The following is a 24,355-nucleotide window of genomic DNA, read 5'->3' as shown; positions in this document are numbered from 1 at the left end:
ATTATACAGTATAGCCGCCCCTTCCCGCCCCTGCCCTCTGCTGTCCCCTAGTGCCCATGATACAGCATAGCCGCCCCTTCCCGCCCCCACCCTCTGCTGCCCCCTAGTGCCCATGATACAGCATAGCCGCCCCTTCCCGCCCCCGCCCTCTGCTGCCCCTAGTGCCCATGATACAGTATAGCCGCCCCTTCCTGCCCCCGCCCTCTGCTGCCCCTAGTGCCCATCATACAGTATAGCCGCCCCTTCCCGCCCCTGCCCTGTGCTGCCCCCTAGTGCCCATGATACTGTATAGCCGCCCCTTCCCGCCCCCGCCCTCTGCTGCCCCCTAGTGTCCATTATACAGTATAGCCCCCCTTCCCCACCTCCACCCTCTGCTGCCCCCTAGTGCCCATGATACAGTATAGCTGCCCCTTCCCCATCCCCACCCTCTGCTGCCCCCTAGTGCCCATGATACAGTATAGCTGCCCCTTCCCCATCCCCACCCTCTGCTGCCCCCTAGTGCCCATTATACAGTATAGCCGCCCCTTCCCTACCCCCACCCTCTGCTGCCCCCTAGTGCCCATTATACAGTATAGCTGCCCCTTCCCCACCCCCACCCTCTGCTGCCCCCTACTGCCCATTATACAGTATAGCTGCCCATAACCTGCCCCCACTCTCAGGCATAGTGCATTACAGTGCTTTTTCAGTCTTTGTCCTGTGAACATGCTGTGGGGAGATGATTGCTTCCAGATGTCCCCTGGGTGCTGTTACAACCTGGATTTTCTTGCTATTTCCTGCAATAAAGCACAGCAAACGCAGCCTGGCTTGGAAGGTGATGCAGCGTAATTAGTCTGCCCTCTGTCTCGCTCTCTGTGTCTCTTCCTCCATCCTCACCTGTCTAGTCTCCTCCAAGTTCTGCAGACAGCAGGGCTAGGAGGTGTTGGGGCATCAGATACAGGTGTTTGGCTCTCTATTGGGCTCTGGTTCCGGTCCAACCCCTTCTCTGTTGGACGTGTGGTTCAGGGGGCCAAAGAATGAGTTAGGGGGCCTTTTCCCCTTAGAGGGCACCAGTGGGGTTGGGGGAAAGGGTTCAGTTCCTTCTGGCTCTGGAACGCCAAGTGTCATCTGGTCCCAGCTAAGCTGGTTCCAGGGGTATGTGTCAGGGAAGGCGCTCTGGGAATGAGATTGTCTGAGATTTATGGCACCTCTGCTTCCACTTCAAGTCTCCATAGGGCTAGAAGGGACCCCCCACACCTGCTTTTAATAAGTATTTAAGTCAGGCTTGGGACACAGTCGCACATGACGTTTTCCCAAGCAAACAAGGGAAATTGGGTCTAGATTTAATTCCTATAAAGTGAGTGCACATCTGGTGGGAAGACCTGGCTGAAAGGGCAGTTATCAATGGGTCACTGTCCAATTGGGAGGGCATATCCAGCAGGGCTCAGTCCTGGGTCCGGTGCTAGGCAATATTTTCATTAATGACTGGGGTAATGGAGCGGAGAGTGTGCTGATAACATTTATGGATGATGCCAAGCTGGCATGGCCCTGCCCCACACTACGCCCCACGACTCCACCCTTCCTTGGCCTCTTCCCCCTGAGGCCCTGCCCGTCATCTGCCCCGAGGCCCTTCCCCCACTTGGCCTCTTCCCCCCGAGGCCCTGCCCGTCATCTGCCCCAAGGCCCTGCCCCCACTCGGCTTCTTCCCCTGAGGCCCTGCATGAAGGGAGGGGATGGAGAGGAGTGTGCAGGGGGTGAGGGGGGGGAAGGGGCAGAGAGGACCAAGCAGTGGGTGTGGTCTTGGGGGAAGAAGCCGAGCAGAAACAGGGCTTTGGGGTGGAGCAGGAGGGTGGGCCCCAGTCTGGGTGGCGGGGCCCCTTTTGAGTGTGGGCCTGGTGCCACGGCCCCCTTGGCATTGTAAACCCGGTACTGGAAACTGGGAGGAGTCGCAAGCACCGCCCTTATCTCCTGCTGTCCCCCTTACAACCACAGCCGCCTGTGTTTCGGCTGAGCCCTCTTTGCACTCCCACCCCGTGGTGTCTCAGGGATCCCCTGCTGTGGGGGGGGGCATGCCCATTGAAATGGAGAGCAGGAACTGGGCTCCCCCAGTAGCAAACTCCTCTGGGGTCGGTGCTGCAGCTGGATGTGCCAGGGAGAGGGGCTGGGGAAGGAGAGACCACCAGGAGGTAGCCCTGAGAACCTGCTGCAGCTGGCGGAGTGGGCTAAGGCAGGAGCTTAACATACCCGTCTCTCTAGGGTTGGGGGGGTGTCTAATCCCACCCCTACAGACTGGAGACAGAATGTCTCAAGGAGCAAAGTGGCTGTTTCCCCATGGAAGAGAGACACACCAGAAGACTGGGGGCAGGTGTTGATCCCAAGGCCGGAAGGGACCACTGTGACCCAGAGAACTGCCTCACAATAATCCCTACAGCAGAGCTTTGAGAAAAACATCCCATCTTGATTGAAAAATCGTCAGCAATGGAGAATCCACCAGGACCCTGGGTAAATCGTTCCATTGATTAATTCCCCCCCCCCACCCCGCTAAAAATGTACCCCTTATTTCCAGGCTGAATTTGTCTAGCTCCAACTTCCAGCCATCAACAACAATCAAAATGTACAAACAGGTAAAAGTAAGAAAAATGCAGCTTGAGACCTTATTGGGTGTTTGATTTAAGGAGATTTACTCTGTACATTTTCACATGTGATTCTGCCAATTTGTGTTTTAATGGTGATAAATTTGAGCTTTTTGAATCGCAGTGACTTCTGGCATTAAACAATTATTGTCTGACCCCCACCCCCACCCCCAAACTGAATGTCTGACCCCATCTAATTTCCCACAACTGGAGAAATGGAAATGGATAAAAATAAAATCCATAATTTTAAGCAACTGTGAAAATTTAAATAAATATAGAAAATTTGCTAACAAATAAACATTGAGATTATCTGTCAACATTACAGACAAATAAATATAGTGTTTTCTCAAGCCTAACTAAAGCACATGTTGGTAGCTTGCGCCCGGTATCATGCTGTTTTGCTTTAAGCCCCTGTACGCTTCCACCTCTGTGCTCGTCCAAGCCCAGATGGGGCCTGAGAAGCCAGAAAAAGGCAGACTCATTTGGGAATAAGATTGCCCACATGGAGAGTTAGACTGGCAGAGATTCACAGTTCTGCAGGGTTTAAATCCAGGGGAGGCCATTAGATCACCTCGTCTGACCTCCTGTACAGCACAGGCTGTTAAACGCCAGCCAGGTGCCCTTGCATTGAAGCTAAAGACTTTAATGAGAGGAAAACATTCTCGTCCTTGGGAGACTGAAGTGTTGTGAACCAGGAGGAGACCAAGGGGACCCCGCGTGGCAGGGAATTGATTAACTGAGACATGCCCAGATGTCATCCCCCACAGGGGGGAGATTCCTTCCCTAACCCAAAGCTGGCCATCAGTCGGACCCTGTGCATGGGAGCAAAACCCACCAGCCAGTCAGAAGTCTCTGGACCACACCGTCCGAGGTCCTTTCTCCAGCTATGGCCAATCCCTGATGCTTCAGAAGAAGATGGGCCGCCCTCCCCATCCCCCCCAACACACGCACTCAAATCCCCAGAATACACCAAGCCTTCCTGACCCCTGCAAGCTGAAGCCCTGAAGTCTGAGATTGGATGATAGTCGTGATCCTACAGCAGTGCTGTGAATGTTATGTGCTGTGAGTGAGGATGCTGTGCTGTGAGTGAGGATGTTGTGGGCAATGCAGAGGTGCTGTTCTCCCCATGGCCCATAACAGAAGGGGCTGAACAGAGAGACTGAGGTTCTCAGATTTCAGAGCCAGACGGGACCCCACAATCACCCAGCCTGACCCCTGGCAAATTTCTTCCAGCAGCTGGATCTGTTCGAAAGATATCATCTTGTGTCATAAAGACTCCCCCAGCTGGTGTGTCCCCGGGGACGCTGTACCAGCATTGAACTCCCCTCACTGTTAGGCAATGGTCTCTCTTTCAAGACTGACTGTAGCTGGGCTAACATTAGCCACACTGTGAACGTTCCCTGTCGGTGGGAGGCTGGATGGCTCATCCTCAGGAGCTGGATTTCAAGTGTCCAAGATGCCCCCACACCTATCAGGTGCTCAGCCAACAGCCTATTCCTCTCTGCCCCCATAAATGCCCCAGCCCCGTCGCTTTCATGTTCCCCCATCAAAGGCCCTTCTGACCCAGCCAGGCCTTCCCTGCTCAGTGCAATTCACCCAGTCCTGCTGCCCATAAACCCTGAGCCGCTGTTCCCTGGCCAGACAACACAGATCAAGCTGGCTCCAGTCCCACCTGGAGCTGCCAAGCTGCGTGGAGAGAACCCAGGTGTTCGGGGCAGGTTACAAGACCTTGGAGTACTTGCAGCCTGTTCTGGCTCCTGGGCCAGGACAATAAGACCAGTCAGTGAAGGCAGGGGATTGTTTAACACCCCTCCTGATAGCTCCTTGCTGCCATGTAGACGCATGTGCTGCCCAGTCAGCTGCCCCTACTCCACCCCACTCTGCCCTGCCCTGCTGGGGCCAATATAATGGAGCCAGGAGCAGCAGGAGATTCAGGGGACTCTCTGCTCCATCAGCGGCTGGGTTCATCTCCCCAGCTGGGGGTGAAGACACCGGGAGAGCAGAGTTGATGAGAAGGTCAGAGTGACAGGGGGATGGGGTTGGAGCCATGTGGAGTGGACGGGGGATGGGGCCAAAGAGGGGCACAGGGGTGCATGACGGGGTGATGGGAATTGGAGCAGCTTTGGTACCATGAATGGTGGAAGCAGGTTCCCAGCTCACGTTGTCTCCATGTCCTCTCGTCTTGATCGATAGCGAGTGTTAAACTAGGACATAGAGACACGTCTCCCGGTTTTATTACACAGGGAGAGGAAAATCAGGCAGATGAGGCTCTAGTAAAGAACCCCAGAGGGCAGGAACACAGGCAACCGAGGGACAGTGCCCAATCTGGCTAGAACCCCGGGCAAGGGCAGAGAGAAACAGCCGCAATGTGAATGGGAGGGGCCTGGGGGGAAGCACTGGACCAAATGGTGCAGGAGATGAGACCGGACACTCGAGGAGTAACAGAACCACGGCGGAATAGCTGGAACACTGGTATTTAAGGGGATGCAGGGATAGAGAGAATTGCCAAAAGGCTGGATGAGTTACACTCGCAATGAAAACAGCTAGTGGCCGGTTCTTCAGCCACATCCATAAAAAGAGAACGAGAAGAGAAGATGTGGGACTGCTCTGCAGGGAGGGTGGACGAAGATGAGGATGTCAAGGTTAGGAACAGTCCAGGGATGGCCCCAAACCAAAGGAATACTTTGCCTCAGTTTTCAGTAAGGATGATGATGCGGACGCAGCCAGGATGGCTAATGGGAATGAGTGTATGAGTGTATCTCCTGTGGAAGCAAAACTCATAGAGTTTAAGACACTCAGGTTGGGGGGACTGGGTAATTTCCATCCCAGAACACTGGTACGTGAGATTACAAGTCCAGTAGCAAAGATTTTAATAAATCTACCAAATCTGGGGTGATGCTGTATGACTGGAGATCAGTAAATGTGCCACCCGTATTTAAGAAAGGGAGAAAAGTGATCCAGGCAGCTCCCAGCCCATTAGTCTGACCTCAGGAGCATGGAAGGCTTTAGAACAAATTTTGAAGGAAACAATCATTAAAGACACGGAGGTGAAAGGAAAAGGGGACGTAACACAACATGGGTTTATCAAATGTAGCTCGGTCCAGACTAGCTTGATGTCTTTCTTTGAGAAGAAAACTGATTCACTAGACCAGGGAAATGCGGCAGATCCAATCTGTCTGGACATCAGTAAAGCATTTGACATGGTGTCACCTGGGAAATTATTAACTAAACTAGCAAAGTTGGGGCTCAGTTCAAAACTGTAGGGTGGGTAAGGAACAGGCTGAAGGGGAGATGACAAGGGCTGTGCTGAAAGGGGAAAGATTAGGTTGGAGGAGCGCCTCAAGGATTGGCCTTGGGACCAATCTTAGTTAATATTTTCATTGGCACAAAAAGCCGGGGTGTGCTACTGAAATTGGCTGATGACACAAAGTCAGCGAAGAGAAGACTGGAATATCCTAATGGAAGACCTGGATGACCTGGAGGAATGGAGTGACGGAAAGGGGATGAAGTTCAATGGTACAAAGTGCACGGTCATGCATGTAGGGACTAACAAGAATTTCTGCCGTAAGCGGGGGGCTCATCACTTGGAAATGAGAGAGGAGGAGAAAGTCCCGGGTGCACAGGTTGATCACAACAGGACTATGAGCCACCAGTGTGATGCAGCTGCGAGCAAGGCAAACGCGATCCCAGGACGTATCCGGTGAGGCATTTCCAGGAAAGGTAGGGAAGTATTAATGCCATTGTACATGGCACCAGTGAGACCTCGTCTGGAATCCCACTGACAATTCTGGTCACCCTTGTTCAAGAGAGAAGACTTCAGACTGTAGCAAGAGCAGGGGCTGCTAGGATGCTCAGCAGAGCAGAGGGCCAATCTTCTGAGAGGAAACTAGAATACATTGGGGGCAGGGGGCAGAGAATACCAGGCAGGGAGAGGAGCTATTGCAGCTAAAGGACAATGCTGGCACGAGAGCAAATGGGTAGAAACTGGCCATGAAGCACCATTGGCTGGAAGTGAGACGGGTTCTAAGCAGCAGGGGAGGGGGTTAAGGGACAGCCCGGGGGCGAATGACCTAACTGGTTTGGAGAGGGCACTTGATCCATTACGACGAGGATGGTACAGTGGGTAGCCTGCGACAGAGACCCCGGCTGTCCTTTCGAGTCCCACCTGCCTATGTCCCCCTCCCTCTCCTCTGCAGGTAGACGCCGGGCCAGGTGCAGCGATGGCTGTGAAGGGACCCCACCCAGTGCTGCTGCTGACCCTGGTGCTGCTGGCTGGCTGGCTGGCCCGGCTCGGCCAAGGAGCCAGCTACCCGCAGTTCCTGAGGCAGCACGTTGACAACCCCAAGACCAGGGCTCGGGATGACCGGACCTACTGCAACATGATGATGCGGCGCCGGGGCATGGCCAGCCCCTGCAAACGCACCAACACCTTCGTCCATGCCCCCGCCAGACAGCTCCAAGGCATCTGTGGCCGGGCGGGTCGGCACGCCGGCCGCAACCTGCACAACAGCAACAACCGCTATCGCATCACCACCTGCCGACTGGCTAGGGGGTCAACCCGCCCGCCCTGCAACTACCGAGGGGGCAGCAGCACCCGTCGGATCCGTGTGGCTTGTGTCAGGAGGCTGCCCGTGCACTACGACAGGACCCTCTAGAGCGGGGTGGCCAGGCCTGGGGCGGGAGCCAGGGCGTCCTGCTGCTTTCACTCTCCACGAACACTTCCATAGCTGGGGCTCCCCGGCTCTGTCCCTGCCCCCTCCTGGATCCGCCCTCCGCACAAGGCACCCAGCATGAGATCCAGGAACCGGGGGGGGCTCAAGCCAGGCGTCCGAGTCCACGGTGAGGACCCTGACAGCAGAGTGACCTACCATGGCGAGCGCTCGGCTAGCACGACTTCCACTGAGTCCCCAGTGCAAAAAAAAACCTCCTGGATGTCTAGTGCCCCAGGATCAACTGTAATCCCCATTGATCCTTCTGCAGCTACTCAGGGTAATCACCCCACCCTCTGCCGCCCCTTGTGCCCATTATAGAACAACCGCCCCTTCCCCACCCCCGCCCTCTGCTGCCCCCCAGTACCCATTATACAGTATAGCTGCCCCTTCCCCACCCCCACCCTCTGCTGCCCCCTAGTGCCCATGATACAGTATAGCCGCCCCTTCCCCACCTCCGCCCTCTGCTGCCCCTCATGCCCATTATACACTATAGCCGCCCCTTCCCCGCCCCCACCCTCTGCTGCCCCCTAGTGCCCATGATACAGTATAGCCGCCCCTTCCCCACCCCCACCCTCTGCAGCCACCCGGTGCGCATTATACAGTATAGCCGCCCCTTCCCCGCCCCCACCCTCTGCTGCCCCCTAGTGCCCATTATACAGTATAGCCGCCCCTTCCCCACCCCCACACTCTGCTGCCCCCTAGTGCCCAGTGTACAGTATAGCCGCCCCTTCCCCACCCCCACCCTCTGCTGCCCCCTAGTGCCCAGTATACAGTATAGCCGCCCCTCCCCATCCCTTACCCATGCGGTGGTGGGGTTGATGTTGGGAGAAGTGTGTCTCAGGCTTAGCCCTGGGTGCTGTTACTGGGCTCACATTCTCTTGCTGTTTCTCGCAATAAATCACTTCCTGCCCATGCAGCCTGGCCCCTGTGTTTGGGGAGGTGGTGTGCAGAAGAATTAGCTGGCTTTCTCCCCACTGTTAAAAATCACAAGATTTTAGTGAGCTTCCAGCTCTCAATGGCGTGTCAGGCCAGTGGGTCAGCTGCTGAGCTAGCCAATCACCACCTCTGAGTGCTCCGCCAGGGACCAGTTCACTGCCAATCCGATGAAGCAGGGGCTACTTCCCTGCCTGCCTCGCTGCTGGCTTCATTTCTCTAGGGGTGACTGGGGCAATCCCTTGTTTTTCAGACTGGGGAGCCTACAGCTGAGATCCAGACTCCCTCAACCCCCTCCCCACACAGTCTGGGGGACTGTCAGTCTCCCCTGTTCTTTGTCTCTATCCTCTGCTGTGCCCACAATCCCCCCACCATCTCAATGCCTGCTGGCTCCCCTCTCCTGCATTTCCCCCTAGCCCAGCCCCCCTGCAAGCACCAGCCAGCCCCTTTCAATCCCTGCAGGCTCCTAAGCCCCCTATAATAGCCTAACTCAGGGGAGCTGGGGCCTTGAAAGCTGGAGGTGGGAGCCCAGTGGAGAGCCCTGCAGTGGGACTGGGATCCCGTGCGTCCCACAGGACCTGTTGCCATCATAGTGGGAGTGGGTAAAATGTACTTTGTAGAAGGCAGGTTGGGTGGACAAAAAAAAATCAGACTGTGGGAATTTGCAGGTAAATCTCTCATCAGTTTGTCCTAAATCAACTTCAGCAACGTAAACCCCCCCCACAGGCTCCCCCCACACTTAGTCACCTCTCCTGTCTCCCAGGGGAGTTGGGAACACACCTGGGGGTGCAGGAGGCCAGTTGGATGGTGCCAGAGAAAGGGGGGATGCAAGAAAGGGTGATGGGAGATGGTGAGGTTGCATGAGAGAAGAAGGAGGCGTCGTGGGAGGGGGGAATTTGGAGAGTGCTCCTGGTTCAGTAGAGAGCTCAGGAGATGGGTTTGGAGGTGCAGGAGAGAGCCCAGGCCTGCACGGTGTTGGGGGTCAGTTGGACTGGGCCCTTTCACCACAGCTTGAGCCCAGACACAGAGTGATTCTGATCTGATCCATAAGGTTTATTCATTCATCAAGAGTCACAAAGTTTGAGAATCAAGAGATTTGCAGATCTAGTTTGTGGGCACCAAAGTTTGTAGGCATGAACCAGGCACAGCAATGGCCAGCAATTAACATCAAGTGGCTATACCCCAGAGCAACAGATCCCCATGATTTCTCATTCCATTTATTATAATCATTGGTCACCAGTCCTGTATCCCTAACCCCATTCTCACGGGCCAGGCCGCTCCCTAAGTAGTGATCCTGTGCTGTGTCTGAGGGCCTCTCACAAGGCAGCCCCTGTTATTGCTAGTGTTTGCTTTGAAAGCCACTGGTTTAAAGCATCAGAAGAAATTGCTTACAAGTCATTTGCTGAGGTTCTCTCAGACCAGTGTGCTTGGGCTGACGGAGGAGAAACTCGCACCCAGCATCACTCGGTCCGGTCCCTCCAGGTCTCCCTAGGAAGCCTGCAGACTCAGCAAGGGACCACTCAGATCAAATCAAACAAAAGAGACATGCACACTCCGCTATGAAGCCTCCCCACTTCTTCGAAGGCCTGGGGAGGAAGAGGCTTGTCTGAGGGCCCAGCAGCACTTTGCCAGTTCTGCAGCTTCTTGGACAGCAAACGGGGATCTACACCCTACTGGACACTTGCCGATGGACTCTGAGATACCTGCTTCCTCTGCTTACCAGCTACTTCCACCGATAGCCGAGAGATGGCGACGGTGAAAGCCATGTTGCATTTGATCGTTTGCCTAGTGGGATTATTAATGCGTTATTCATTTCAGTTGTAGTTGCTTCTGGATTAGCTGGGACTGTTGATAGGTTTCCCCCTTTCAAGCAATTTCTTTTAACATTTCAAAACTAATCATGTTAATAGAATAACAATCCCCAGCTCTTCTCTAGCGCTTCACATCAATAGAGCACAAAGCGCTTTCCAAAGGAAGTCAGTAACAAGTTACAGGTCAGGAAACTGAGGCACAGAGCGGGAATGTGACTGATTCAAGTCACCCAGCAGGACAGTGGAAAAGCCAGGAATAGAATTTGGGGTCCTGAGTTCCAATCCTGTGTCCTAGTCACTGTTCATACCTCTCCATATTTCTTCTCTCGCCACATAATTCATCCCATGTCTAGAGAGCAACAAGTATTTAAATGGCGAAGCAAACACAGTGGGCTGTATTTCCTCTAAATATGGTGGCTGTGGCCCCTACACTCTTGGATTAAATCTAATGACTTTCACTGAGCAGCCTTCAGGGTGTGCAGGGGAATAGGAGATACTGAAGAACCGAGGCAGATTATCCACACATGGGGACGGGGACAGATCAACGCACAGGAACGCTTGGGTAGACCTGGTAACCCTGGGCGATGCCATTCACTAAACTTTGGCCCAGTTGCCCCTGTTATGATGGAGGGGCGGCCGGACCAAAGCTGAGCAGTGCCACCTAGGGCCCAGTGATATGTAAATCCGGCCCTGCATAGAAAGCTAGCAGGTGAATGGCCGCTACAGACGATAGGGGTCAGGTCCCCAGTCGGTGGAGATGTACAGTGGTTCCATGAATGTCAGTGGATCCAGCCCTGAGTTGGTGTGGACGGCTCTTGACACCAGCTGGTGATTTGGCCCTTGCTTGTCTGTTATAACCAGGATGATGTTGAGCATCACTGTCCACCCCTCCCCCCACAAACACCTGATTCAGGAAATCACTATTTTTAACGTTGAGGTTTGTCTTATTTAATAACCTCTGAATATCTCATAGGCTGGCCTGGCTGTTTAGATGCACAGACTGGCTGCACTCGATGATCCGGGCCTGCTGCGGGGGACCTCTCACCATCTGGTTTGATTCTGGCCAGCCTCTCCTGGCATTCTTCTGCAACATCTCCGACTCCGGGCAGTGGCTCTGGGTACAGTCCAAGCGCTGCCTTCACAGCCCCAGTGGCTAGGTCCCCCCCCGAGGGCCAGAAGAAGCACCTGCATCGGGACCATCAGACAGGTTACACTGCTGTTGAAATGATTAGCACACAAGTTTCTGCTTCCCAAGAACATTTCCAGCTTCTTGTTGAGACACTGACAGTCCCCAAAACTGAAAAATTGTAGCCCCTACCGGAATACGTTTTGGTTTCTCACTGTTTATGGACAATAGCTATCATTTTTGGGCCAACTGTTTTGTTTTGGGTTTTGTTGTTTTCAACCAAAGGTTTTTTTCTGGTTTCAGCTGAAAATTATTTCTGGGTTTTTTTGGGATTATTTTGGCCAAAATTTTGATCTGTTTCATGTTTTATGGTGAAAGGTCAACATTTTCCATAGGAGGAAAAAACAACAACAACAAAATGTTTCCTAGCCAGCTCCAGAAGCTAGCTTTCTTTATGATCCTACACCACCATGCAGATCAACTACAGACTGGGCCTTTCAAAGGTGCTAAGGAGGAGATGAAATCAGGCCCTGACGTTCCTTTCGGCACAGTCTGGGGGTGGATGCAATGTGTGTTCATGTTCCCAGCAGCTCAGCTGGTCCCTGGGGCCCAACGGACAAGTTGGGAAACCAACCTGTAAGAGGGAAGAGAAAAACAGGGTTGTGTCTTTCCCTGCCCACCTCCCCAGAATTCTGGAGGGGGCTTGGACCAGTTTGGTGATTCTCCAGGAGGGACCCCAGACACTTGCACCCCAGCCCTTCAAGAACCTGGCCCATGGGTTATAGCCTCTGGGTCCCCCTCCTCTCTCTTTAGTTCTCTGTCTCCCCTCCACTTCCCCCTCCTTTCCTTCCCTTCCCTGAGCTCCCTTCCACTCTCCACTCTTAATTATCTTTCATCTCCTGTTTTTCCCCTTCTCCCTTCTCTCCACCCTCCCCTTCTATCCATCTGCCTCTCCTAGTCTCTTCCCATCTCCCTCCCTCTCTCAGGACCTCTCCAGCACATTGCTGGCAAATGGACTCTAAGGGCAGGGGTACCTAACTGCCCCAATGCAAGGCTCAGGGATAGGACCAAATAGCCAGCGAGGGACAGATAATAGCTCCCTCTAACCCTAGCTGTTCCCCTTATTAACCTCACCCTGGACTCATCTTCTCCGCTTTCCCAGCTGCTCAAACCCACTCCCTGAAGATTCAAACCACCCCACAAAGACTAGCCCCCCGGGCGAGGTTCCTGAAGTTGCCTAGGGGATTTGGACACCATTGGGTCATTTGCTTTTTACACAGCAACAACATGGAGAACACACACGGGGCCAGCTGGGTCCCAAACAGCCGTCTTAACTAACTGCACACAAATACGCCCGGTTGGGGCACACACACGCATGTGCACACACACACACACACATACACAAACGGCTGCTCTGGCTGGGTTCTGCAGCTTCTCCAATACAGGATGCGGAGAGCGCCCCTAGAGGGCTTGCTGGCCATTTAAAGGGCTACCACCCGATTCCTGTACACTGCACACGCCCCTTTCACCAGGGGAACTGGGAACCCCAATTCCTTTGGAAATCTCAGCCCAAGGCTCCAGCTCACCTGAGTCCTTGCGCGTCTGCTGCTGCCATCAGAGATGGATCCGGCTTTCTGCCCCGGGGAGGGAGCATTTCTCAGCACTTAGCTGCGCAGCTCTGGGTGGGGTGGAAAGCGAAAGGGAACTGAAAGCCTGGACATGGGTTGGGCAGGGCAACTTCATCCCAGGGAGACATTCTAAGTGTCATTAATAACTGTGGGTCACAGGGGTTGAGCATGTTCTGGGAAACTGGTGTGTGTGGTGGTGGTGGGGGACGGGGGTTACATGTGAGGTGATGCTCAATGCCACTGTAAATCAGGCCCAGGCGTCTTGACTTGGGCAATGTGGAAACAGAGGCACTCACAGTCAGAGGCCAGGTGGGATGTTGGGGGCCGGCCCTGACCCTAACCAGCCAGCTCTAGGTCCAACTGGGATTATTTTGGGGGCGTTCTCCGGCCCGTGCTAAGCAGGACGTCAGACTAGCCAATCACAGTGGTCCCTTCTGGCCTTGCACTCTGGCTCTGTGACCTCTTCCCCAGTGAGGGACCAGCAGGAACCTGGGCTGGGATCCCCAAAGGGGCGTACTAGGGGGTTATGGGCCCAACTCCCAGAGACCTGGGCACCTAACTCACTTGGGAACCTTTGGAAACAATCTGCTGCAGAGATCGGTAGGTGTGTGCGTGCAGGGACGGATGGATGCATGGAGGGTGGGATGACACTGGATGGATAGAGACAGACAGTAATCGGTTGTATATAGCTTAGCCCTGGCTGTGTGATGGGCGCAGAGCCCACTGTTGTTTGCAGGAGTCAGCTGTAAGCATCTGGGCCTCTGGAAGCAAAAGGAACCAGGTGCCCGGATTGAGCTAGCAGCTGATTTACAAGGAGCACTTTACAAGGGCTGGGCTCAGTCACTGCATCAGTCAGCTAGGTGCCCAGGCAGCCCCCACTGGGCATGTCTGCTACACCCTGGATGATCTACCTGGCGAAGGTTCAGGGGCAGCACTGTGGGGAGTTTGCGAGGGCTATAGGCATCTAAAATTTGCATCAGCCCCTCCCTGTATCCTCCCCTCCTGGCACAAATGTCAAATGTTATGCAGACGCAAGGGTAGCATGGTATGGCATTGTCACCCTCACTTCTGAGCTGCTGCTGGTGCTGTCATTGCCTTTAGAGCTGGGTGCCCAGCCAGCAGCCGCTGCTGTCCATCCACTCAGCTCTGAAGGCACCTCCAACAAGAGCAGCAGAGAAGTAAGGGTGGAAATGCCTCTCCATTTTTCTGACTAGCCCAGTTAAGCCCCCTCACCGGGAAGAAGCTGGTGCCGCCCCAGAAAGGTCAGTCACCAAGGGCAATGGGCATCCCAGAATTTGGGGTGCTAAACTTGAGACACCTGGGCCCTGATCCCCACCATCACATTTGACATCCCCAATCTCAGTCAGGGTCTGTGCAGTACCAGGCACAATGGGAGGCACAGGGTGGGGCAGAATCTAAGGAGATTTCCTGGCAGTGGGGCAGAAGTTGTCAGGGTCGGGGCAGAGCCCAAGATTTCCTGGCAGTCAGGGATGGGCAGTGTCAGGTAGATTTCCCAGCACGGTGGGAGGAGGGGGAAGTCCTGAGGTACTAGGACAGTAAAGGCAAATCTAAGTGAACACGGACACTTCCACAGAAGGCAATGATGCATTGGACAAAAGTGGATTTCTAAAGGGACACATGCACCTCGCTCCTTTGATCACACCCCTCCAAATCATGGCACAGTCACAGCTCTGCCAAGCAGCTCTAGGTAATCTCTCCACCTTTCAATACCACTATGCCAAACCCAGGGAATGCACTGAGAGTGCATGCACCTAATTCCCAGGGGCTATTGTCAACTCCAGGGAGGGCAGAGTTAAGGTTGTGTGGAAGTTCGCCTTAACTCAGTATTTCCTGCTTTTCAGAGGTTTCAGATTTGCTGAACTCACTATTATGGAAGGGCAGGAGATACCCCCGGGCAACCTTAACTCAGTGTTGATGAAGTTTTTTGTCAGTAAATTGCCATATAACTTTACAGGGGGATTGAAACAACTTTATTCCAGGGACCAGCAGGGTGCTGCCCTGTGCAGTGGATCACGGCCCTTTCTCTCCAGCTGCTCGGCTATAATCACCACTTTCCATTGTGCTCATAACAGCACCTGGGCTGGAGAATTTGAGCTCTAAAGTATTTATTTCTCTGAAATATAAACTCCCCCATCCATCAACTAAACATGCGTCTCCCCTGTCCCAGCCCCCGCCCTGTTCATTGTTCCGTCTGACTCCTGGTCAATTGAGGGGACCCCCCCACTCCGTCCTTCAAGATGGCAGCACCCCAGGGGTTGAAAAAAATCAAATGCCTCACCCTGGCAGGTGTGTTTATTGTAAGGGCAGCTCCAGAGAGGGGCAAAGCAATAGAACAAGTTCTTTGGCTCCTTGTTTGATCCATGCCCTTGAGCTTTCAGCTGCCTTTGCATTTTTACATGAATTCTTCAAACTATATTTGATCCACAGCGGCCCAGGTGATTAGCCCTTGGTACAGCCCATTTACTGCAAAAGCCTGTTTATTTGGCAGCACACTTTGTGCCACTCTGCAGGGCTTGTACAAGAAACTGTAAGGCACGGAAAGGACTCTTCTTTAGGCACACACGGTGCAAGGCAGTGCCGCTTCCTGGCGCTGCCCACACAGACCGTGATTGCTGACCACTCCTCCACCCTCCTGGTAAATAGCAGAGCAGCCTAGCTTTCCTGTTTGCCCGTTGTCTTTTCGAACAAGATGCTCCTGTGCTTTTGGGGGAAGGGCTCTCCTCAGGGTGACATCCTCCAACATAGGGACAGCCTGCAGAGATTCCCATGGACTTACTAACTGCTCCCCACTTCCCGACCAGCATTGGCCCAGGGGGTATGGAGGAGGGCTACAGTAGACCTGGGTGAGCTTTGGGTTTGAAATTGAGTTTGGAGCTTATCGTGCAGGATAGGCCCAAAGCATGTGACTGAAAAAGATCATAAGAACATAAGAACTGCCCGACTGGGTCAGAGCAGGGGTCCATCTAACCCAGTATCCTGTCTTCCGACAGTGGCCAATGCCAGGTGCCCTAGAATGAATGAACAGAACAAGTAATCATCAAGTGATCCATTCCTTGTCGACCATTCCCAGCTTCTGGCAAACAGAGGCTAGGGACTCCATACCTGCCCATCCTGGCTAACAGCCATTGGTGAACCTATCTTCCATGAATGTATCTAGCTCTTTTTTGAATCCGGTTATAGTCTTGGCCTTCATGAGAAAGAAGAGGTGTTCTGTGTTAAACGTGTAGTGCTTCTTGAAATACCAGAGATCACTAATTTTTAAGGTTGGGGCTGAGATAACAAAGAAAAGAAATGTGGTTAACTGGGTACCAGATTGTGACGTTTTGGGGATCACGCAGGCCAGAGGTTTTCTTCTCTTGCAGTCTGAGCTCTGCCATCTGCATGGCGGTGCTCGGGTGCCTCCTTGTTTCTGCGGAGCCGCAATCTAGGCAGCTTTACCTGCGCAGCCATCTCCAGTGGGGAAGTAAGGTCTGTCGGGTTTCCCAACCCTAGGTCATCTCCCTCCTCCTTCCCCTTCTCCTACTCCAAATATTTAGTGAGTGAGGTTTACAGCTCTGCTGCTGATTTCCCCGTCACACTCTGGGGTGCAATCCACACCAGTGAGGGGTTGTGTCACCGCCTGGCCTGTAACCTTGGGTGTCTCACAAAGTTTTACTGTTGCAGCTCTCAACCTGGGCCACGCACAACCAGCCACCAACATGCAGATCACACCCTAAGCATCTATGCATTAGACAGCCCTGGCTCAGCCACGCTGACCCCAGGAGCCTATCTGCAGCCCCACTCTGGCTTCCCCCAGGCTTGGTTACTACTTGTAGGGTGGCCCCAAAGACTCCCAGTCCCAAATGTTCCCCAAAACACATGTTGTGCACAGCCCAGCCCTCTCCTGGACAGTTCAGATGCTGAGGTTCGATGCCCCTGTAAGAAGTTGACATTCAACAGTTTGTTACTTTAACTCGAGTTACCAAATAGCTGTTTACACACAGCGCAGTTGTTTTAGATTAAAAATAAAGCAAGTTATTAACAAAAGAAGATGGGATGTTAAGTGAATTCAGGTACAAGAGATAAAGTTAGAAATGGTTGGGAGCAAATCAAAGAGAAAACATGAGGCTAAACGTCTAAAATGTGATCTAGCAAGTTTTGGTTGTAGGCATTGTTCAAAATGGCCTCTCTCACCCACCATAGAATCATAGAATATCAGGGTTGGAAGGGACCTCAGGAGGTCATCTAGTCCAACCCCCTGCTCAAAAGCAGGACCCATCCCCAATTAAATCATCCCAGCCAGGGCTTTGTCAAGCCTGACCTTAAAAACTTCTAAGGAAGGAAAAAACTTCTAAGGAAGGAAGTTTTCCAGCAAGATGGTGACTGATGCGTTTCTCGGTCAGGATCTCCCCCAGGATCTACCAGAGGTGCCGGCGTTGGTCTTCTGAGGGGAAAGAGAGAGAGAGAGAGAGGTGGGGTTCCCTGCCCTTTCCTTTTATAGTCCAGTCAACCCTTGAAGTGGATTCTTTGGAAGGTTACCCCTTCAAGCAAAGTTCATCCAAACAGTGAGGAAGACAATGTGGAGTCTGCTGGTGAAGGTGGCTCCGGGCTCTTTCTTCCTCCATTTGTGTTTGCTAAAATGCAAATTGTTCTGTTTCCTGCCACCTCCTCCCCTGCTGTTTTGAGGACCTTATGAACTACTTATGTGCAAATCAAGGTAAACCCACATTCCTGTGTTTAGGACAGACCTTGCCTAGGTGGGGCTGTCTGGTTTTGACCATGGGCTAATAACATTCATAGAATCATAGAACATCAGGCTTGGAAGGGACCTCAGGAGGTCATCTAGTCCAACCCCCTGCTCAAAGCAGGACCGATCCCCAATTAAATCATCCCAGCCAGGGCTTTGTCAAGCCTGACCTTGAAAACTTCTAGGGAAGGAGATTCCACCACCTCCCTAGGTAACAAATTGCAGTGTTTCACCACCCTCATAGTAAAAAAGTTTTTCCTAATATGCAACCTAAATCTCCCCCACTGCAACTTGAGACCATTACTCCTTGTTCTGTCATCTGCTACCACTGAGAACAGTCTAGAGACATCCTCTTTGGAACCCCCTTTCAGGTAGTTGAAAGCAGCTATCAAATCCCCCCTCATTCTTCTCTTCCATAGACTAAACATCCCCAGTTCCCTCAGCCTCTCCTCATAAGTCATGTGTTCCAGTCCCCTAATCATTTTTGTTGCCCTCCGCTGGACTCTTTCCAATTTTTCCACATCCTTCTTGTAGTGTGGGGCCCAAAACTGGACACAGTACTCCAGATGAGACCTCACCAATGTTGAATAGAGGGGAACGATCACGTCCCTCGATCTGCTGGCAATGCCCCTACTTATACATCCCAAAATGCCACTGGCCTTCTTGGCAACAAGGGCACACTGTTGACTCATATCCAAATTCTCGTCCACTGTAACCCCTAGGTCCTTTTCTGCAGAACTGCTGCCTAGCCATTCGGTCCTTAGTCTGTAGCGGTGCACGGTATTCTTCCGTCCTAAGTGCAGGACTCTGCACTTGTCCTTGTTGAACCTCATCAGATTTCTTTTGGCCCAATCCTCCAATTTGTCTAGGTCCCTCTGTATCCTATCCCTACCCTCCAGCGTATCTACCACTCCTCCCAGTTTAGTGTCATCTGCAAACTTGCTGAGGGTGCAATCCACACCATCCTCCAGATCATTAAGGAAGATATTGAACAAAACCGGCAGCAGGACCGACCCTTGGGGCACTCCACTTGATACCGGCTGCCAACTAGACATGGAGCCATTGATCACTACCCGTTGAGCCTGACAATCTAGCCAGCTTTCTATCCACCTTATAGTCCATTCATCCAGCCCATACTTTGTTAACTTGCTGGCAAGAATACTGTGGGAGACAGTGTCAAAAGCTTTGCTAAAGTCAAGGAACAACACGTCCACTGCTTTCCCTTTATCCACAGAGCCAGTTATCTCGTCATAGAAGGCAATTAGATTAGTCAGGCATGACTTGCCCTTGGTGAATGCATGCTGACTGTTCCTGATCACTTTCCTCTCCTCTAAGTGCTTCAGAATTGATTCCTTGAGGACCTGCTCCATGATTTTTCCAGGGACTGAGGTGAGGCTGACTGGCCGGTAGTTCCCAGGATACTCCTTTGTCCCTTTTTTCAAGATGGGCACTACATTAGCCTTTTCCAGTCATGTGGGACCTCCCCCAATCGCCATAAGTTTTCAAAGATAATAGCCAATGGCTCTGCAGTCACATCCACCAACTCCTTTAGCACTCTCGGATGCAACGCATCCGGTCTCATGGACTTGTGCACGTCCAGCTTTTCTAAATAGTCCGGAACCACTTCTTTCTCCACAGAGGGCTGGTCACCTACTCCCCATGCTGTGCTGCCCAGTGCAGTAGTCTGGGACCTGACCTTGTTCGTGAAGACAGAGGCAAAAAAAAACCATTGAGTACATTAGCTTTTTCCACATCCTCTGTCACTAGGTTGCCTCCCTCATTCAGTAAGGGGCCCACACTTTCCTTGACTTTCTTCTTGTTATTAACATACCTGAAGAAACTCTTCTTGTTACTCTTAACATCTCTTGCTAGCTGCAACTCCAGGTGTGACTTGGCCTCCCCGATTTCACTCCTGCAAGCCCGAGCAATATTTTTATACTCATCCCTGGTCATTTGTCCAGTCTTCCACTTCTTGTAAGCTTCTTTTTTGTATTTAAGAGCAGCAAGGATTTCACTGTTAAGCCAAGCTGGTCGCCTGCCATATTTACTATTCTTTCTACACATTGGGATGGTTTGTCCCTGTAACCTCAATAAGGATTCTTTAAACATTGTACAGGAAGAATTCATAACTTTACATGTAATGTTGCTACATCCAGTCCATCATGATATTATTGACCAGTGAGTTCTTAGCTTTCCTATGATACCTCCCAGGGCACGTTCTATACACAGATTGTTACTCTAGCGCAAGGGTGGGCAAACTTTTTGGCCCGAGGGCCACATCTGGATGGGGAAATTGCATGCAGAGCATGAATGTAGGGCTAAGGTAGGGGGTTGGGGTGAGGAGTGTGGGGGGGATCAGGGCAGGGGGTTGGGGTGCAGGAGAGGTGTTGAGTGCGGGCTCTGGCCCGGTGTCATTTACCTCGAGTGGCTCTGGGGTGGCAGCAGTGTGCAGCGGGGCTAAGGCAGGTTTCCTGCCTACCCTGGCCCTGCGCCGCTCGGGGAAGTGGCTGGCACCACGTCCCTGTGGCCCCTGGGGGAGGGGGGCAGAGGACTCCATGTGCTGCCCTCGCCTGCAGGTACCTCTCCCGCAGCTCCCATTGGCCGGGAAGGGGGAACCCCAGGGGCCGCAGGGACATGATGCGGGTCACAGCACAGGGCCGGGGCAGGCAGGGAGCCTGCCTTAGCCCCACAGAGCTGGCAATGCCGTGGACCGGATCCAAAGCCCTCCTGCACTAGCATGTTGGGTGTGAATACAGGGGTGCTTTCTGGTTCAGAAACCAGGCCAAGTTTCTTTCCTGACAACCCCACGTTAATACTGGTGAACCTTCCATGGAGACCATCCAGGTCTGCCAGCCCCAGGGGGAAATTCCCCTTCCTGTTGATAAAGTCTGAGGCCTGTGGGGGGCATGTGTGTCCCATCAGTAGCCCCAAAATAAATTGCAAACCCCAAATGGGCAAATACATCAATAACTTCCTGAATGTTGGCAAGCTTTAGGACATGGGGGAACAGCACCTTCTTGACCTGGTGAAGTTGGCAGATGACCCAAAAATAGGAGGACGGGTAAATAAGACGAGGACGGTCACTGATACAGAGTGACCTCAATCATCGGGTAAACTGGGAGCAGGTGAACAATATGTGCTTTAATACGGCTAAATGTAAATGTATACATCTGGGACCAAAGATCGTTGGCTGTACTTACAGGATGGGGAACTCTCTCCTGGGAAGCAGCGACTCTGAAAAACATTTGGGGGTTGTGGTGGAGAATCAGCTGAACATGAGATCCCTTGGCCACAGCGTTGCACAAAGAGCTAATGTAACCTTGGGATACATAAACAGGGGAATCTCAAGTAGGAGTAGAGAGGTTATTTGGCCTCCGTATTTGGCACTGGTGCGACGGCTGCTGGAATCCTGTGTCCAGTTCTGGTGCTCACCATTCAAGAGGGTTGCTGATAAATTGGAGAGGGGTCAGAGAAGAGCCATAAGAATGATTAGAGAATTAGAAAATTGCCTGATAGTGAGAGATTCAAGGAGCTCAATCTTTTAAGGGGGGTGTCTTGATCACAGTCTGTAAGTATCTTACATGGGGAGCAAATATTTAATAATGGGCTCTTCAATCTAGCAGAGGAACGTCTAACCCGATCCAATGGCTGGAAGTTGAACTGAGACAAACTCAGACTGGAAATCAGGCATACATTTTAAACAGTGAGAGTAATTAATCATTGGAACAACTTACCTAGGTCGTGGTGGATTCTCCATCCCTGACAAATATTAAATCAAGATTGGATGTTTTTCTAACAGATCTTCTCTATGATTTATTTTGGGGAAGTTCTCTGTCCTGTGTTATACAGAAGGTCAGACTGGATAATCACAATTGTCCCTTCAGGCCTTCGAATCTATGCAAACCTCCAAGACAACATCCCTGATCACTGATCTACCAACACCAAGCTAGTTCACTACTGACTCGCTAGCAAGCAGGGCTGGCGAGCTTCCAGACGGTGATGGCCATATACTTCTCCATGGTGACGGGAGTTCTCATGTTGGGGTGATGCCACTGCAGCTCCAGGAAGACAAGCCATGGGGGTTATTCTGACTCGGAGTACGGACACTGAACTTGGAAGTAGAAGGACCAAAGATCCTATTTTATCCTGCACTTTGGAAGTAACTGGACAGTGTATTTACATGTATGAAAAGAGTGTGGTCTGGGAGGCTACGTGCCAGCTAGGCTAGGCTGAGAGTTTTCTAATGAGACTCTAGCCTGCCATCATTTTAGGAACCCCTGACAAGGGGGCCTGGCTAACTCCAGGAGAACAATGATTTAAAAATCTGGGACTGTTCAGCTTAGAAAAGAGGAGACTATGGGGCGATATGATAGAGGTCTCTACAGTCACGAATGGTGAGGGGAAAGTGAATAGGGAAGTGTTATTTACTCCTTCTCATGACACAAGAACTAGGGGTCACCAAATGAAACTAATAGGCAACGGGTTTAAAAATAAACAAAAGGAAGTATTTCTTCACTCAACACACAGCCATACTGGGTCAGACAAAAGGTCCATCTCCCCTGTCCTGTCTTCCGACAGTGTCCAATGCTAGGTGCCCCAGAGGGAATGAACAGAACAGGTAATCAAGTGATTCATCTCATCGCCCACTCCCAGCTTCTGGCAAGCATAGACTAGGGACACAATCTCTGTAGTAGATTGTTTCCAAAGGTTCTTATGGGCATTAGGTGCCCAGGTCTCTGGGAGGTGGATCCAGAGTGCCCTAGTACACCCTTTTGGGGATCCCAGCCCAGGTTCCTAATGGGCCCTCACCGGGGCAGAGCTCTCAGAGCCAGAGTGCAAGGCCAGAAGGGACCAGTTGGAGCTAGAGCTGGCCGGAGTTTCCCTTTCACTTTCTGCCCCACGCGGAGCTGCCTAGCTGAGCGCTTATAAATGCTCCGTCCCCGGGGCAGAGAGCCGGATCCATCCCTGACGCTAGCAGCGGACGTGCGAGGACTCAGGTCAGCTGGAGCCTCGGACTGAGATTTCCAAAGCGATTTGGGTGCCCAATTCCCCTTGGGAAAGGGTGTGTGGAGTGTACAGGAATCGGGTGGTGACCCTTTAAATGGACGGTGAGCCCTTTAGTGGCGCTCACCGCGTTCTGTGTTGGAGAAGCTGTCAGAACCCAACCAGAGCAGCCGTGTGCATGTGTGTGTCTGTGCGTGTGCACGTGTGTGTGTGCCCCAACCTGGCATGTTGGTGTGCAGTTAGTTAAGACGGTTGTTTGGGACCCAGCTGGCTCCATGTGCCTTCTCCATGTTGTCACTGTGTAAAGAGCAAATAACCCAATGGCATCCAAATCCCCTAGACAGCTTCAGGAACCTCTGCCTGGGGACCTAGTCCCCATGGGGTGGTTTGAGTCTTCAGGGAGGGGCGTTGAGCAGCAGAGGTGAGAAGGCCAAGGTGAGGTAGTATGGGATGAACAAGGAAAATGGCTATTTGGTCTCACCCCAGAGACAGCCCTTCCAACTGAGACGGTGAGATACCCCCGGCCCTTTTCAGAATCCATTTGCCAGTCCTGTGGTGGAGAGCTCTGGAGAGAGAAAGGCAGAGATGGGGGCGGGGAAGGAGATTGGGACAGACAGAAAGACGGGAGAGGAGAGAGCCCAGAGGAGAGGAAGGTTTAGAAAACCTGACCTGCAAGGAAAGGTTACAGAAACTGAGCAGGTTTCCTCTTGAGGAGGGAAGATTGATGGGGGACTTGGGAGCAGACTGCAAAGGTATGACTGGCCATATAAAGAGGCCAGAGATCAATGGCTCTCCGTGGCCACAGAAGGCTTGTGGGGGCCACTGGGGAAGTGTGCATTACACCAATGCACAGGGGGCGAGAGTCAGCCCCCGCCCCAGCGAGCGAGCCTGACTCTTAGGCTCAAACTGGAGCGAGCTCCTTTTACCTGTGGAGATCCCTGGGGTGATGGCCAAGGTAACACCCGTCCCCGTCTTCACAGCCGGAGGAGAACAAGGTATTTTCCTGCCCTGGATTCTGCATCGCAGTGTGTGTGTGCGCGGGAGATGGGAGGGGAAAGGCACAGCCCCATCTCCCCGCGGCTGGCGGAGCTCAGCTCCCAAACCGGACGCACATCCAAGCCCAGGCGCTGGGGAACACGCGCAGCCCCATTAGCCCTGCAGTTAACGCCTCGCTTAATTGCTGTCCCCTGCCACCCAGCCACCCCGCACTCGGCCCCTGCAGCGCGCTCCGCTCACCCGCTAGCGCGCGCGTGGCCAGGGATGGGCGCGTACACACGTGGGACTCTCCGGCCCGCACCCCTCCAGGCCCAGACACGCATGCGCAGTTTTCAAGGCCGGGAAGGAAGCGGGGAAAGGAGAGGGGCTGGGATTTAAAGGGCCCGCGCCCCATTCCCGGGACATTGACAAAGCCCCTGGTTAACCCCTTCGCGGCCAGTGGCCAGTCTCAGAGCCCCAGGGCCCGTGCAGAGGACGGGCTCGGGGGGCAGGGATGGGAGGGAGCTGGGGTGGGGAGATGGGGGACAGGGGGTGGGGCCCGGGGGTTTGGTGGGCAGGGTTTGGGGCTGGAACAGGGAGAGTGAAGGGGGCAGGGGAGAGATGGGGTTAATGGGGGCAGGGAGGAGTGAGGTGGGGGGGACAGGGGGCAGGTGGGGAGCATGGATGGGTCTGGAGGAAATGGTGGAGGCTAAGGGACAGGATCAATCCAGAGTCACACCTGAGCAAAGTGGTATCCAGGCTGGATTCTGGTCTCAGCTCCCTCAAGGCCAATCCAGAGTCACACCTGAC

The 24,355-nt window shown here is 52.9% G+C and overlaps 1 long non-coding RNA gene and 1 pseudogene across 2 annotated transcripts; one reads left to right on the top strand and one right to left on the bottom strand.

Annotated features, from left to right (window-relative positions):
- The first annotated feature begins 6,234 nt into the window (after positions 1-6,234).
- On the top strand, positions 6,235-7,264 carry LOC311529707 (ribonuclease pseudogene; annotated as a pseudogene). The gene is made up of 2 exons: positions 6,235-6,309; positions 6,806-7,264. The product of its transcript is annotated as a ribonuclease pseudogene (transcript).
- A 4,346-nt stretch (positions 7,265-11,610) lies between these two features.
- On the bottom strand, positions 11,611-23,908 carry LOC311530011. The gene is made up of 4 exons (XR_014713892.1): positions 23,807-23,908; positions 23,052-23,135; positions 12,778-12,869; positions 11,611-11,825 (listed from the first exon to the last, which is right to left on the bottom strand). It is a non-coding gene; the product is annotated as an uncharacterized lncRNA (long non-coding RNA).
- Between the last annotated feature and the right edge of the window lie 447 nt (positions 23,909-24,355).

This window comes from Lepidochelys olivacea, assembly GCF_965140295.1.
Source record: "Lepidochelys olivacea isolate rLepOli2 genome assembly, chromosome: 13".
NCBI classification, from domain to species: domain Eukaryota; kingdom Metazoa; phylum Chordata; order Testudines; family Cheloniidae; genus Lepidochelys; species Lepidochelys olivacea.
The sequence above is the reverse complement of the archived record's forward strand: the minus strand, read 5'-3'. Positions and strand labels throughout refer to the sequence as shown.